At 39.6% G+C, this 17483-nt stretch overlaps 1 long non-coding RNA gene across 3 annotated transcripts in view; it reads left to right on the top strand.

The window, feature by feature from the left end:
* LOC146767660 (uncharacterized) overlaps nucleotides 1–17483 on the top strand; it is a 51285-nt gene that overhangs the window by 12030 nt on the left and 21772 nt on the right. For all 3 annotated transcript variants that reach the window (XR_014954907.1, XR_014954906.1, XR_014954905.1), the window contains one exon: nucleotides 1–17483. This exon is cut by the window's right edge and continues 21772 nt beyond it. This is a non-coding gene — a long non-coding RNA (uncharacterized LOC146767660).

Genomic DNA, 17483 nt, shown 5'->3' on the forward strand with positions numbered 1-17483 from the left:
GTTTTCCACAGAAGGACATGTACTTCCTCACTTCCAGTAGTACCTTTGACCACATGACAGTCTTCAGATGAAGCTATGTCTGGAGTGAGCAGCTGGTGAGGTAGAGCGTGGTGAGCCCAGGGAGCACTGTGAGGGGAAATGTGTTGGAATGGATTGGTAAATCAGTGGCTTATCCCAGACAGACATTGCTGGCTGCTTTATGGAGAGCTGCAACTGAAACCGGCTGCAATAATCCGCAATGGTATTTTGTTTGTAATCAAAGTCTTGCAAGGTGTGGTTCATCTGGGCTCTGTCCTCTCTTTTCCTTATTTTGGCTGGGTTACTCTTTCTTTTGGGTGTTTTAAAAAATTTAAAAACCTCTTACTGACATGGTTTGATTTGACAGCTGCTTCCAGAATATACATTCAGCCACTGTCATGTAATTTCAGCTGTACTCACAGTGATGTTTCCAGCACAAAACCAAAGTTTTTTTTGTGAACACCAATGTCCACATAAATTAAGCAGTTATACAACTGTGATATGCGGGCCCCTCCACTCTGTTATATTCACAGAGATGCTTTCATTTGGTGACTTATATATGTGCTTGTTCTTCATGCTAATTTCTGTTGATATGTACAACTTTTCAAATGATGAATTGAAGTAATCACAAATATGACCCTTTAATGCAGTGCTGGTTGTTTGGGGTTTTTAAACCACATGGAATTGTACAGATGGAGATGAGCTGTTCAAAGTAATTATGAAAAAAATCTTCTACATAATGTGTTCATGCTTCCCCTTTATTAAATGCTGATTTTACTTAAATTAACTCCTTACCTAAGAAAAAGAAATTGATTTTGTGATTCAGATATTGACAATAAAATCATTACTAGTGAGATCTGATGTTGATTAAGATCGAATGTACAGCTACAGGCCATTAGTTGTCAACTAATGGACAATCAGAAGAGCAGGGTTTAACAAAATAATAATTAAAACATTATACATTTATCTGAAAATTGTGTTACTATGATTTTTGCAATAATTATTAATATTCTACTACAACATAGGATGTAGCAAGGACATTTTTTATTAATAGATCGGTCAATTCATTGCTAATAATAACAAAAAATTGGGATCACAGCTAAGATCCTGAAATGATGGTTAAATACACCCACAAAATTTTATATGGAATAAACAAAAACATATGAAAAAAACTGTGTTTCCTTACTGAACTGTTTTTTTCATGTGTCAGTCAAAGTCAGACTTGAAAAAAGTAAAAGATGGCCAGTCAGGAGCTTGGCACTTTTTGAGACTTGATCGTTGTTTTCAGGATGTAATCTGAAATAAATTAAAGAGGCTTCACTTCCAACAAAGTCTAAGCACTTAAAAATAGGAACAGCAGCTGGCATCTAAATATTGGCCTTCAGAATTTTTCTGGAAGACTTTAACCTATGTATTATCAGTCTATTAGAATTGTCCTGTATAGTAAATGGCATTACATATATAGGATAATAAAAAACTGAAGCAAATTTACACTGCATTTCACTTCAGGATAGATATGACATAGTCTGCTGAGGGATTTAGATTGTTTTAGGTTTGTCAGGGTTTTACATGCTTGTGTTTCTGGATATCCCTTTTCAGAACTGCTCCTGTCCCACCTACTGACCAGGTAAACTCAAGCACAGGGCTGCCACACACAGAGCCGTGGCTACGACTCATCCTGCTAGACTTCATTAGTCTTGTATATTTTTCTAGGAAAAATTTACCAGTGTTTTGATTTACTGCAGAAAGATCATAGAATGGGATAGGTGAGAAATGACCTTTAAGATCATCAAGTCAGACCATTAATGAATAGTCCAGATGAATAGTTTAAGTCTATACATACTTCATTGTGTTTTCATAAAAGAAATCAACCTTTATTTTGTTTGCTTGTTTTCTCATAGGTACTCCTGTCTCACTTCAGTACAGACATTAGGTTGAACTTTTTGTACTACATATGAGACAGGTGGAGTTCTTAGATTAAGAACAAATTAGCAAACCCTTAGCAAATCCAAAATTTGCTAGGATATTGCTTAGTTTGCTTGCAATGGGGCTTATGGCACAGACTAAAAGGAATGTCTTTCAGCATCATAGGTTTGATTTCTGACCAAACTGGTCAGTTGTCATCCTCATTAGGGAAAACTTGCAAAAGGATTAGGGCTCCATGGATATAAGGAAACAAATCTATGAAAAGTGCCACCAAAACTTGTTTGATTTTGTTAGCAAGTAGCCAATAAAATTAATTTCATGTAAAATACAAAGATGTTCTGGCGAAGTCCAAGAAATTAAAAAAAGTAAAAAAGGAGTTCATCTGTTAAAGTTTGTAATTTGATCTAACACACTGGCTTTAAATGTCTTTCATGATGTGGAAATCACTGAGGTTTGATTTCTGTTTAGGCAGCTGGAGTTTGGTTGGCTATTGCAGGCTTCATCATCCTGATGATATTCTATTCCAAGCCATTTCATACTGGATTTCTTTCACTGTCTGCCCAGCTTAAAGAGCCATTGTTAAAGGGCTTGTCAGTGCATTTCTCCATTGCCTGATACACCCTCCTGTTGATACACTCGGGCTGACCTTTGAAAGCCTTCAATCACAGCACAAGCTACAACAAGGAAACTACATTAATAAAAATAGCACTTTTATGCTAATTGACTCCAGACAGTACAACAGCTCCTACTGCAAATAAGGAGCAAGGAGTGTGCTGGCAAAGAGGAAGTTTAGAGCAGGAAACTACAGTAGCTAAGTTAATCCAGGAAACACAAGGCAATCAGAACTCTGTGAATTTTTTTCTACCTTCCAAATCTCCCACCAGTGTCACACAATTGCACAATTGTCTTTTGATTTCCCCATGGAATGGTTCTTTCTCTCATAAAGCTGAGACCTCTACAATGTCACCAAGGCCTTGACAAAGTCACAATGGCAACTGGGGATGCTCAGGGAATCCTTCCTGATGAGATGGTGTGGAGACCTCCACGCCTCTCACACCTGCTGTTTTCATTCCTCAGTTTCCATCCTCGAGGAAGAGCCAGGAACCACCAAGTTAGCTGCAGGGAAGCAAATGGAAGCATTCCCAGCCTCACGCTGCTGTGCTAGGAAATGTTTGCAATGGAGGGTATTGATGATATCGTAGGAAGAGATTAGAGCAGGGCTGAGGTGCAGTAAATCTGTCCCACTATCTGTTGATCATATTTATAGTGCAGAACGAGTCTTGCAACTCTTTCAAGGACAAGCAAGACTTGCCTAGGGGAAGCCACGTTGTTGACAAAGCAGACAGAAAGGAATTTCAGTGCAAGGAGACACCTTGTGCAGCTGCATGTTTTTGCAAGTCTGAGGCCAGCCTTTATGGCTCTGGAAAGTGTGACTGAGTAGTGACCAAATGCTGTGATGATGATAATTCAGATGTTTTTTTAACACAATCTACATCATCTGGTTTTGTAATCTGATACTTGATCTGTGTTTGTAATACAGGAATATCCCAGTAAATTAATTAAATTGAAGGAGTGTTGCCCAGAGTATGCAAATATAGGTTGGAAAGTTCAACCTTTAATTCAGGTGCTCTAATTTTTCCCAGGATTTTAGTTTTAAGTCATTGCAATAGAGGCAGAAAATAGACTATTTTTTCCAGGAAAACCACTTATTTACATGATATTAACAATCACAATGTGATTGTGATAACAATGTGCTGGGTGCTCTGTGTTTTTGTAAAGCTTATATCTGTAAAACTCTTCATATACAAAGATATATGTTTGTATATAAAATTTCTTCCAAACCTAATAGCATTTCATATAATAGGTATATTCAAGAAAAATACCTGGAAAATTCACAAGTTTAAAAAAAATGTATAAACTCATTAAAGATGCATGGTTTTAATTATTATTTTCATTTTTTGTATTATCAGCAAGGTCCAGAGACAGCCGGATTTTTCTGCAATGTGTCATCTATGGTATTAAATTTGTTTATATTTTCTTACATTTTTTCTTCCTGTACTTTCCTTTTGAGTTTAAAATTATCACTTCATTTCTAAGGGAAGCTGACAAACATTTTGTTCTCCAAAGAATATCTCTTTCACCAATGGGTGAAAGCATAAGATCCCTCTCCAAAAAAGTTTGCTGTTTTCTATTTACAGGTACAAGTGGTCAGCTTTTAAACTACTCGTATATTTGTTGTTTTGTATCTTTCTTTTCAGATAAAAATATATCTGCTGCACTTTAGGACTGGGTGATATTAAAAAAATATCAACATATTTGGCCTCCATATTTTTCTAAATGAGAAGACATCTGTCCTGTTCAAAAATCCAATATTCAGTCTTTACATCTATGACTGCACTCAGGGTCTGTTCTTCATTTGGCTTCATTAGGAATTGTGTTTTTATAAATACCCTATCTATTTATGGAAATAGAAGGGTGGGCTCCATGTTTTAGATTGGAACTCAAACACTAAGACATGCCTGAAGGTGTCTCTGATTAATATTTGCCCCTTGAACCTTCCTGACTCCAATTGGAGATGCTATCCTGCCACTGCTCTCCAGATCCCTGTTCCTGCTCTCTTTAGGGCATGTTTAAGGTTAAGCTGGTTTGCAGCTTGAGAGAAGAGATTGAAAGTGGGAGGTAAGGCTCAAGCTCATGCTTTTCTTGTGATAAAGGCAGGAGCAGTCTGAAATAGCACAACTCCCTCAGTGTTGCTCTCTGCTTGGTCTTCTTGGCCTGCTCTTGTTGGCCTCATCTGAGAACATGACTGTAGTACAGTAATTGCATCTGCCTCTTGTGATGAAGAGGAGCCTTCGGATAATGCCTTTCATGCTACAAAAACATGGGGTCAGTTTTTAAAGACATTTAGAAATGCCAAGATGTGGACAGGCAGAAATGAGATTTTAAAAATTCATATATACCTCATTTAGCTATTTAGAAGCATTTGAAAAGGCCACTTTATGGTTTCTCTGCCCAAACACACCTCAAAAGTCAGGTTTTTAGGGCAGGACAGACTACTCTTTGCAAACACTTGGTTTCTCAAATGCTAATTTTTTCCTTCCATTTGTAAGTCATCCAGAAATAGGGCCCTTTCTAACAATAGCAATAAAGTAATAAAATTATTTAAAATAGGTTGGTGATCTGTTTTGTGGACATTTCTGAGCTATGCATTGCCATTTGTCAGCTGTTTGCAGTAAACATTTTGTTGACTCTTTGATGTAGGGTTTGTGTTTGGCTTCCTAAATCACAAGTTCTGCATTATTTTCCCAGAATAGATGATGTAACTTTATAAATGACTTCTGTTTCTTTCCATAATACATTTTCAGCATATAATACATATTGTTTGGTTTGTTTAAAAGGACTTCAGTGAGGGGGCTTAAATTAGCTGTTTGGGATCAGTTGTACAGAGAGCACTTTAGTTGTTCAAACACTACTAAAACCTCGTTAGCAAAGGCACAGGCACAAAGTGATTTTAAAGCTTCTCCTCCTTTTTTTTTTTTTTTGCTTTGCATTTTCTTGCTTATGACGGCCTTTATTAGTTCTGTACAAACATTAACTAATTAATGTCCAGAGATTGCTGAGCAACCAGCAAGCCTGTTGTTCATCCTTTGGTTTTACAGTGGGGAAACAGCTGGGCAAAGGCACACAGAGGTCCCACAGCGAGGGAGCTGCAGGGACAGGCTGAACCTGCAGTAAATAATGCCACACCTGCTCAGACCAGGCTGCTGTGTTGTGCTGTGGTGCAGCAGGTGATGCTGTGAGGTCTCTGATAATGTACAGTCATGCAGAAATGTTCTGCTCAGAGTCTTTAAATTTTCATCTCAGCACATTAACTTCCCACACTTCTGGAAACTGGTCAGGAGACAGTAATTCTCATTCTTAAAAACTAAAGATGTTTCATTATTTTAAAAATAGTATGTAATACATCAGAAAGCATAACCTCTTTTTACATGGCACGTAGAGAAGATAAATCATCGGATGCCTTAATTTGTAAGTACCCATTATATTCCAGCTTCATTGCCAGTATCTATTTACACATTTCCCACAAAGAAATTAAAATAGAAGAACATATTGTTCCCCAGACTTGTTGATTGACTTACTGATTTATGAGCTTGGTTTCTGAGACTCAACCAGAGCCTTTCCCATTGAACCACACTAAAAGTCATGAAAATAATGGAACAGAAATACCACATGGCAAAGTCATGCATGCTTTCTGTTTAATCAACATTAGACTGACCTTGAAATATTTGATTCTCCAAACCTTGAAATCTCCATCAAACCACACAGGAAATACTTGCTCTACACCAACCAAGACACAGAAGAAAACTGGTGTTAAAAGAAGCCATCCATTTAGTTTTCTTCCAGCATTAGCAATTAAATTACCTTAAACATAGTAAATCATCAACAAAATGTATGCTGACATTGAGTGTTTTGAATTCAAATGTCATGGTAAAGCAATCTTCAGGACCTACTCTTTTTTCAGACCTGTTGGGTTCCCTGTGCAATCCATCCTGTTTCCTTTGTCTATAGCAAACAAACGCCATTCCTGGCTATGTCTCTGTCTTTTTTTTTTTTTTCCTATGTACTTAGCAGTGTGTACCTTTAGTATATAGGTTTTCCTGCAGGTAATGCCTGTTTATTTTTAGCACAGCTAATGGTGTGCTTGCTTACAACATAGCAGCCCTGCCTTCTGAGTAAGGGAAATGACTCACATTCATTAAAATGAATCTTGATACATTTGGCTACTCATACAAAACAGAGGTGCATAATGTGAGGGAATTAGAGGACACAGAATTCATTAATCCATGAGGTGGCAGTGATGCCAAGCAGAGACAGGCATAAATTTCTCATATGTGTCTTGGTGACAAAGTGATTGTTTTTGGGAAAAAGCAAAAGAGCCTGGAATTATGATCATTTAGCTCTTGGAGAGGGATGTTCCACAGGTTGAAAAGAAAAATGAATTGTAAAAATCAAACTGATAGAGTCTTTTAAGAAGAACCTTTATGTAAACATCTTAGTATTTTTCATTTCAATTTGAATTTTGGTAGTCCTTCAGACTGTTTTGATTCATTAATTTTGTTCTTTTGGAACGATTTTACATAGCAAAATTAAAAAAAATAAAAAAGGAAAAATTGTACTGGTGTACAGACTGAGAACAAGATCCATTATGTGAGTAGCAGCAAGAGGTGACATCAGCTTTATGCTACATGGTGATTCTGATTGTGTGTGGGCTGCATGCAAGTCAGTCCCTTCTGTTTAAAATAATGGTGTGGCCAATACAAATAGTTGCTGCTGTTGATACTTAGGAAAAGCAGAGGAAAGCAGAGAGAGAGTGAGTTCTCTATGCAACTTTTATCTAAGAAAAACACAGCTCCCAACACAGCTTTTCCTTTAGGACCAGCCACCCACTGACTTCAAGAGGAGCTTGCAGTGTGCAAGGGAGATGAAAGTGGTCCAGCATTTTGAAACTGGGATCCTTTCCATAATGCCAGTCCTTCAAGGCTGTGTTAGTGTGGGAGAGGGTCATCCACGCACTAGTGGTTGTGTGACATTGACTGAAACAGAATGTTTGCCTCAGTTAACGTTCATGCCAAACACATGCTATTTTATAATGCCTGTGTAGCCCTCTCACGTCCTCCAGTAGCTACGACAATATGTTCAGTGTTGATGTGTTTTAATATAGACAAAATAATACATAATCACTAATACTTTGCATATAAGTAACACTTTTTATGCAGTGTCTATTAGGCATATTACTGACTTGAATTGACTGGGTTTACCAAGATTTTTCTGAGGCAAGTAAGTGAAAGCTGACATTTACAAAGTTAGACAACTAAATCTGTACCTAAGGCTTAGAAAGAGCTTTTACTTATTTCTGAGTTCCTACAATTTCCAATACCTACAGGATTATGCAAGTCATACAGCAAGTCAATGGCACAGAAGGAAAAAGTATTGAGGGGATAAGCCCCTGGGCTCATACCCGTCATCCACATGCATATCCATGAAGCATGGATTAAAATAATTATAACTTAAGGTTGGATACGTCACAGATCTTGGTGGTTTCCTTTTGACTTCACTGCTGCTATCCCAGACCTGCTACAAGGATCACAAACACTGTGTCCTAAAGCATTCAAATGGTTTGTGGAAGAAATTTTCTAGTCTGAGATTTTGAGATGTAGTAACAATTTTGGGATTCTTAATTCAAACTTTGTGTCCAATTGCATCTGCAGACTCAGGCTTGTTGCGGTGCCTATGCAGGAAAATTGTATCCATTGTGGATAAAGCCCAGCTCTGCTCCTCTGTACTTCCCTTCACTACAGAATAATGCAAAGCTGCAGATAAACAGGCTGAGTGTGAGCTCTGCAGCAGTGTGGTGACACCGGTGGCAAGCTGTGGAAGTCACTTCTGCTGTCCTTAAGGCTGAAACCAACTCTTGCAACTTTCCTATTGCTGCACAGAATTCACCTCTGGAGCTTTCATTTTACTCAGCTCCAAATGTTAGGTGCTTCTATCCTAACAAATACATAGGCAGCGACCTGTAACTCAGCACCTTCAAAGTCTCCTTTATCCTGAAGGATAATTGTTTTTATTATTTTAAATTATGTAATGATGCCAAGACACTGCAGTAATGGATATCCTAAAACACACACACTATAATAATGATTCCCCTTTTATTATGTCTCTCTAGGATGCTTAAACTAATAATCTTTGGAAAGCTTTCCCTGCACCAGATGCAGCTAGCGAATGGTTTTATTGTTATTCCCACACTACCAGCATCTAATCCATGAAGCCAGGAAAGATTTCCAGAGAAGCAGCAAATCAGCATTGATCACTGAGGGACTAATTTCCAGCAGAGTGAATAAATCCCTGCTATTTCTCCTAATGTTCTTCCTGGCCCAAGGCACCCTGACAAACCACTGACCTTCTTCCAACCCACTGCAAAAGGAAGTCAGAATCACAGTGAGATGATTCAAGGGAATAGTCTCATCCATTGCACCCAGACTGCTTAATTTTATTGAGAAGCCCAGCACCAGCTCCCACTGCCAAATCTGTCTTGCTGAGATGTACAAGAGCAGAAGTTTAGTCTGATTGCATGTCAAGGACAGCAGAAAATCTGTTTCAACCAAAATGGTGAAATATCAGGAGCTGGCTGGGAGTGGAGTTAGGTCCAACCTTCCCTTCCTGATGAGCTTACACCAAGAGCAGGGCTTTTCCTTTTGGTGTTAGCCTCTGTGGCAGACATGATGCCTATGCCAAAAATTTATCTTGATAAAGATAACAGACCAATTTTCCTCCAAAATATGAGCAGGTGATAGTTCCAGCTTGAGAAAACATTTCCTCTGTTCTTCCAGATCCACCCACAGGGGCTGAGCTAGGGGCCCTGCTCATGGGTGAGGGTGGCTGCTGTGGAGGAAGCTTTCCATGGCACTGCTGACACGGTGCTGCAGAACACTGAGTGCACCCCACTCAGGCTCTTCAAATGCTCTTCATCAGGACTAATGCTCAGGGAGACCATGTTATGGATCCATGTCATCCCCAGGAGCCCATTTTTCCTTTTCATCCCAGAACTGTAATGTGCAATGGGCCAACTAGGGATTTCCAGGAAATGACATGCTAGAAACCCTTCGTCTTTGCATATGAAATCGAGAACAAGCTTTCTATAACGGGACGAAATCCTTTCTTAGAAGTAAAGCTAGAACATCCTGCAGTGTAACTTACTTCATTTCAATAAATTTGTGCTACTTTTGTGAATCTCTGTTAGACCCTTCCTTTTTCTTTTCAGGTTTGGCTCTACTTCTTTAGAAGATTTGAGAGTCTAAGGCTTTCCTTTTGCTTTTCTTTTTTTCCTCTTTTTTTTTTCTTTTTCTTTTTTTTTTTTTTTTCTAGAGAAGCATGTAAGAATCAGTACCTAACTAATGGATAATTTTGAAAAATAAAATATGGATGAATTTTCTGACCTTTATATTGTAAAGCAGAAAGTCCCCTGAACAATGTGCTTTGCCTAAAAGACATATATTTTAGTGAAACTGAAAGAGAGCTACTCACTTATAAATGTAGCAGCAAGCGTTGTCATGCTGGCAAGAATTACATTATAAGGTCATCAGTCCACAAGCTATGAGGCCTGCACAGAAGACTGTACCATTCCTAACTCTCTTATCAAAGCCACTACATAATAGAATAGAAATTTATGATATGATATATAGACTACATAAAAACACATGGACAGAGACATTTGAATTAAACTGCAGCTTTTACCTGGCCACCATTGAGTCTTTCTCATTGAGAAAATGCCATTTCTGTTGTGATAGTTGGAATTTCCTACCCTAATAATAATAAAAAAACCCCCACACAAGCTAGAAACACAAGGGGGCCAGAACCTTTTTCAAATTGCTCTAGCATATGTTAAGAAATATGGTTAGTCTTTCAATGTTGAAATTGGAGGCTGTCAAGAAAATCACAGACCCTGCCTCCTGGTAGTTAACAGCTGCAAGCGAGCTAAGTCAGAGAAGCACAGAGGAGCCTTTGTGAGGGAAATGTTTGGCTCGGACATGCCACAGGCTCTCAGGCCAGTTACTCCCATTACGCCTAAAAGCGTGGATGCCTTTTCCTCCTCCCACAGGCACACTGACATTGCTAAAAATATGAGTTTAGCCCAGTTGCTGATGCTAATTTTTCCCTGCTTAAGTCACTCTGGACCATTAGGTCTGTTTTGCAGTTAACAGTTGTTGCTCTTTGAGGCTCAGAAGTAGTAAGGGGTAATTGGGCAAATGTGTTAAACTGGCCCTATTATGACTGGTCTATTATGACTTTATGCTTGTGTTTACCCTGGGATGCTCTTAGCTCCAGAGGGCTCCGCTGATCGCCCGACAGCCCAGTGATGGATTTTGCCTACCCCAGACAGTAAGGCAGTGTGCTGCTTTTATTTTCAGCTAACTGTCTTAAAACAATAGCTCACCCATTGTTTGGAGGGACTGCAGCTCATGTACAAACAGGGTGGCATGACAGCGAGAGGCCAAAGGGACAGCCTGCTCTCTGTAAGTTCATTGGGACTGGTAAACACAAGAGAGGGAGAAAAGCTATTTAAGCTCCAGAACAATGTTGGCACAAGAACAAATGGGTCTGAATTGGCCATGAATAAATGTAAGCTGGAAATTAGAAGAATATTTCTAACCCTCAGCACAGTGAGTCTTGGGAACAGCCTTCTCATTGGAGGCAAGAAGCCTAACTGGGTTTAAGATGGAACTTGATAAATTTATGAAAAGGATTATATGTTGTGGTTGCCTAAGACAGCAGGGGATTGGACACAGTGACGCAGGATGCCTTTTCCAAGCCAATGTTCCTCACAGCAAAAGCAACAATTACTCTTTCATATGTGTGTTTTTCAGGGCCTTCTTTTCCACTCTAGGGTTGGACTTCTATTCATAACCACGTTGAAGGAATTTAGGTTCAAAAGTCAACCTGGCAGCTTTCTCCTGCCAGACCATGGTGCTGGCCTGTGACCATGCTGAAAGCCAAGCTGGGAAGGAAACCCAGCCTTGATTTTCTTTGGGAATTATATTATTTGCTGCAACTGAAAAATGACAGAGTCTTAATTTTTACAGTGCTCTTATTGATGAACAGACTGCTAAGCAAATTTGGCACAGTTTACTGTTTCTCATCAACAAAAGCCTAAGACTGGAATAATAAGTAAGTTCCTGATCAGGGTAAAGGTACACTGGCAAAACTGTTTGGGGCAGTGTAAACAGTTTATCACACACTGTATACCTGGAGGATGTGATAAATATAGTTGCTCAGGCTCAGAATTTAAAATTGTTGCATAGCAATGTGAAAGACTTCTGTATTAACCAACTGAAATTTAACAGAAGTATATAAATAAGGATTTTTGTGTATGAAATGTAAGAAAAGCTCATTATAATGTTTTTGCTGCAGGAAACAGTGGTGATATCTTTACAATATATATTATTTTGTTTCAAGAAAGGCAGCTATTACATTATTTTCACGCTTAATTATTGCTAGAGATAGCAAAGACCTTTCCTTAATCCTATCAGCCTTCCTCCAAATTATGCCTGTGTAAAACACAGTCAAAGTCACAACCACCTGAAAGTCAGGAATTGTGCAACCGTGCATTCCTATAAACACTTGAGCTGTTGGGTTGGGTAGAGCTTCAGTTCATTAAGAAGGAAGATGATGAATCCTTAGAGGAACTTCTAATTACACATTTGTTATTACCCAAACAAGCTACTTAGAATGCCAGAAGGGTCACTGCAGCCTCTGTAGGCTAGAGCTGTTCCTCTGCACTCTCATAGCATTCAGCAGGCACAGTTGGCTGCAGATGAATTTCTCACAGCACAAAACCCTGCCTGCCTCAGTGTCCTGCTCTGGATGAGAACAGGAAAATACTTTTTATAATAGCAGAGGCCTTTCTTTCTGGTGGCTTCCTCTGTGAGTAATTCAGTGCAGCAAATCTGTGTCACATATACTTCAGTAACAACCTCAGATATTTGAGATGGTTGCATGATACAGTTATCCACCATGCTCTGGTTGAGCTGTGTTGGATGTCAGGGCTTAGCTGCTATTTTTGTGTGATCTGGTTTGGGAAGTTTATAAAAGCTTCATGAAAATTTGGAAGGTGGTTGGTCTTACTTCTCTGCCAGTTGCACCTTAGTGATAATGATATTTACCTCCTTTGTGAAGTACTTTGAGGTATAGCAAATGAAAAGCAGCAAATAAAATAGATCATGATTAGGTGTTACTTTATGTGATAAATAGAATTGTTTATTTCAGAGCTGCATTAACTTGAATTTGGAGTTCTATAAAATTTTATTAAATCAAGAAGGAGGGTAATCATTTTACAAACACTATCTTCTACAAGTCTATGCTCACTCTTTACACAGATGAATTCCAGATGCTTATCCAAAAGAGCTATATTGTGCTTTATCACACAGAAACTGGTGTTCAAAATACCAAAAGAAAAATGTCTACAAAATAAAAAGGGCCAAGAAAGTAAAGATATATTTTGGATAATGGCAGTTCTGTATGGATGAATTCCAAAGGAGGTGTCTCAAAAATGAATGGACTACACCATATCGATGAGCCATTTCTGTCTGGAAGACCACTTACAAGCAGCAGTGATGGTAGCCAAAGAGAAAATGTTCAAATGCCACAAGTTGGTTTGTGCATTTGAGATTAATTCACAGAATCATCAGCTTATTAAGAAAGTAGGCTTGAGTGTAAATTGTTGTATATATAGCATTACAGTATGCAGAGTAGCTGTGTATGACTAATTTCGATACCAGAGTGCAAAGCATTCTCTTATGATTTTCAGAAACAACTTTTAAAGTCCTAGGCATTAGCAAAACCTTTCTGGTTGGCTCAGTGGTGCTGTGTCTGATTTCTTTGCTACAAGATGAGTACTGAGATCTATGCATTGCAAATCAATTTTTCTATGAACTTAGCTAGTGTTACTGTATTTATATTTGGTTTGGTTTCTGATTGCAAACTGCCCACAGTTATGATGTCTATCAACAAATCAGATACTCTCAGGCCATGAAAGCGTCAGAAATATGATGAGAGTAACATCACTAGTTTCAGTTTCTGGCTGGCACTAGAGCCTTCATCAGCTTTTGCACTGCTACAAAAGCACACTTATGGAGTAGGGATGTGGGATTTACCATGGTAGATTGTTTAAGAGGTGCTTCACCTTCAGGATGGACAATGGTGGAGTCACAATGCGGCGACTGGGACCTGGGTCCCGCTGGGAACGCCACAGAGGGTAGGGTCTGCCGGAGCCGGGTAGCGATAGCGAGGCTTCCACTGAGGTGGGATGATGCTCAGGCTGCTGTAGTTTCCAGAGGGTTTTATTGAGGGGAAGACAAGTCGGCGGTGTGGGGAAACAACCACTCAGGAAGGGAGCGGGCTCTGAGCGCGCGGTCCCCAGGGCGGGGTAAGGTAAATATCAGAAACGGGATCGGAGGGTCGGGGTACAAACCAGCCAGTAATGGACTGATACAGGGGAGGAGTAGGGATGACCAACAGGGTAAGCACTGATGGGATCAGGGGGGAAGGGGTGGCTAACAAGAGGGAACCAATGAAAGCATAAAGAACAAGGAACATTCCAGAACAAAGGGATAGCTCAAACGATGATGGACATGAACAGGGATAACAAATGATTGGCATCGGGGGAGGCGGGAAATTACACAGAAGTGGTCTCCCAGGACTGTCGCCAGGACCCCCTCCCACACCAAAATATTACCCTCATTACTTAGAAGAAGATGAGGTTTGATCCTGCTTTTAATGGAATAAAGGGTGAAATGCCATGAGACAGCCAAAATATAATTCACTCCGTGAACTGTGCCATGCCAGAGTAGGATCTCAGCACTGTCATAAGATCATCCAGCTATTTAAAAAAAAAAACCAAAAACCTAACCCTAGAGATAGTGTTTAGCTCTGACCTTCAGCAGCATCAAATTGCAGAGACAGGAGGAGGAAGTGAACATATTTTTGCTGGTAGATTTTCCTTGAATTTGAGGCCACTGTTGTTTTTCCATATTTGCGGCTGGAGGTTTAAAAGCAGAATGTGCACCACTGAGAAACAAGCAAGGGACATGTGCAAAGTTCTCTGCCTTGCATGCTGACTGTTGAATTTGTAAAGAAATCTCATGCACATTCAAGCTTAATTTATATACAGTTTAGGATTGTATTCTCATAGAAGGAAAAGATGAAATCAATGGGATATACAGAAACTATTTGGACAGGCTCTATCAGCTTTTGGAATTTATGTGGTATTAGCAAACAGTCATCAGCCAGAGGCTTTTGACTTTAAGTGACATCTAGTGCCACATAACTCAGAAAGTATTAAACTGGTCTAATAAGGTGAATTTGTTGTAATAAAAAAGGCTCTTTTATTAATTTTTATTGTTATTTTTCAACATCCTGTATTTATTAGTAAGGACATTGCCTGGTGACAGATCTGAGCTGCAGATTTCTTGAGGTGATACTGTTGCTTGTTTTCAAAACAGCAATTGAACAGACAAGAGAACAAATGCTTTCTCTGTACTTTGAACTGTGTTACCCCAGCAAATTTCACAGTAGCATAATTTCTATCTGTGTGTCTGTTTAGCAGAAGCAACATACTTTTTAATATAGCTTAACACTTGTCACTTGGCTGATAATTTGCATTCTTAATGTTTCGACTTGCAGTCATCATCATTGAGCTGGCCCTTCACAATCTTAGGGCACTGATGTGATTTGAAGTATTTAACCTCTTGGATCAAGGGAACTGAAGCTCTGAATTTAAAGCAGGAAAAAGAAGCCTTGCTAAGATTAAGCAGGATGGGGGATGTGTGCTGCTAAAGTATTTGTATTAAGTGCTAGTTTCTTTCCATTAAAGAGGCACACTGGGAATGGCTTTCTCGGCTGGAAGTATTGTTATGTGTACATAGCACACATCCCCAGGGAAAGATGCTATGTATTATTTACTTCTAGTTTTACAGTTAGACTTACCCAGTATAGATTGTGAAGCTGCTTCCAACCTCAGAGCCACATAACAGTTGACCAGAGCAGAGTTGCTTCAGAGCAGGACCCAATCCTGTTTTGGCTCATCACAGCCTCTAACTGCATGTCTGATGTACTTTTCATAGACCTAAGATAAACAGTGTTTCCTTCCCAAAATGCATCCCAGTTTCAGAGTATTGTTATGTTCAGAAATAATTTTTATGACTCTTCTATTTAAGCTAAGATATTGTGGTTGGGATAAGCAGAGAGGATACATGTGCCTACCTAGTAAAGCAGCTTTAAGAGGAAAACTACTCACTGGCAGTAGATGAAATGTTACATTGTTTTTTTTAATTTAAAAAATGTTGTCGATTGAAAAGACATTGGAGCCACATCTTAATGGAGCTCCATGAATCATTTTAACCTTGGCAGAGCAGTGTCAGCTGGCATTAGGCTTTATCACAGTGATAACACAGTGTGGAAGAAGTCACCTCACCTGTCCCTGCAGTGCCTGTTACGTAAGAGGCTGTCTGCCCTCCAGAGCAGTTTGGGCTTTTTCCCCAGTGAAGAGCGACAAGTCCCAGCTCAGGTGACACTGGGGGCAATGTGGTGGGCAGGCTAAGGGTCGCAGAATCATAGAATGGGTTGGGTTGGGTTGGGTTGGGTTGGGTTTGAAGGGATATTAAGATCATCTGGTTCCAACCCCCTGCCAGGCCAGGGACACCTTCCACTAGAAGTCATGCTTGGATGTACATCAAACCCCAAACCAGGTATTACAGGAGTGTGAGGGGAGTGGTCACAGGGCTCTCCCTCTTTGCTGAGGAAGACATTTATAGTAACTGGAAAAATTACTGCATAAATTTTGCATCACTAGTGGGACTTCCCCCCACCACACAAATGGCTGAAGGTCACCCTGAGAAGCCCAGAGAGTTGCAGTCTGCGGATGTTCCCAAGGGAGATGTTTCCCTTTGATGAAGTTTCCTGATCACCAGCAGTGTTTTCCCTGGGAGGCAGTTTCTCCAGATTCCTGCCTAGCCCCTGGCTCTTGGCAGTGACTTCATTTTTTTGAAGCTGAGTGTTAATAATTATTCCCCAAGTGAAGTCCAGCTACACGTACTATCCATCTTATCTAAGTGACTATATTCTACCAGACCTAGAAGGCGTGGAGAAAACTTTCAATAACCTACTTCAAAAATGGCACTAAAAAGTATTTATTAATACTCAAATCACACAGTTCAGCTCAAATTATGGTTTTAGCTTCAAAAAATTTGAAAAACTCCTCATTCACCTGCATGCCAGCCTCCCAGATGTGTTGTCCACAGTTTTTCCAGACTGCTACTGTCTTCACTTCAGACTGGTTTTATTTCAGACTGGTTTTACCTGGGAAATCTATGAAGAGTCTGTCCCATGACTACTTCCAGCAAAAGCCCCAGAAGGTCTACGGTAGCCTCTGCCTTTGCTGCAGCTTCTCTCAGCTGAAAGTCTAGGCTAACCAATGTATGATTTTATATGTTATAGTCCTGCAACCTCTACTGTGTTTTACTTAACCATTGAATCAGGCAATTAGAGAACCACAGAATGGTTTGTGTTGCAAGAGACCTTAAAAATCATCTTTTTCCAACCTCCCAGTCATGGGCAGGGACACCTTCCACTAGACCAGATTGCTCAAAGCCCCATCAAACTTGGCCTTGAACTCTGCCAGGGATGGGGCATCCACAGTTTCTCTGGGCAACCTCTTTCTGAGACAAACTATTGGCTAAAAGGTTTTTTTTTTATATTGCATTATTCATATGAGTCAATTAGCCCAAACTAAAACTTGTATGATCCCAGGATGGAAAAGAACAAAGAGTTTCAAGTGAGTTATTTGATATCATTCATTAAAATAGCAGAAAAAATATACCAAACTTAGTTCTTCAGTTCTGCACTTTTTCTTCTAAACCTCATCAGCTCTAGGCTCAGGTGGGTTTCAGCTGGGACATGCTTGTCAATCTATGTCCCATCCTAAC

Source organism: Lonchura striata, chromosome 4 (assembly GCF_050655825.1).
Source record: "Lonchura striata isolate lonStrDom1 chromosome 4, ASM5065582v1, whole genome shotgun sequence".
NCBI lineage: Eukaryota > Metazoa > Chordata > Aves > Passeriformes > Estrildidae > Lonchura > Lonchura striata.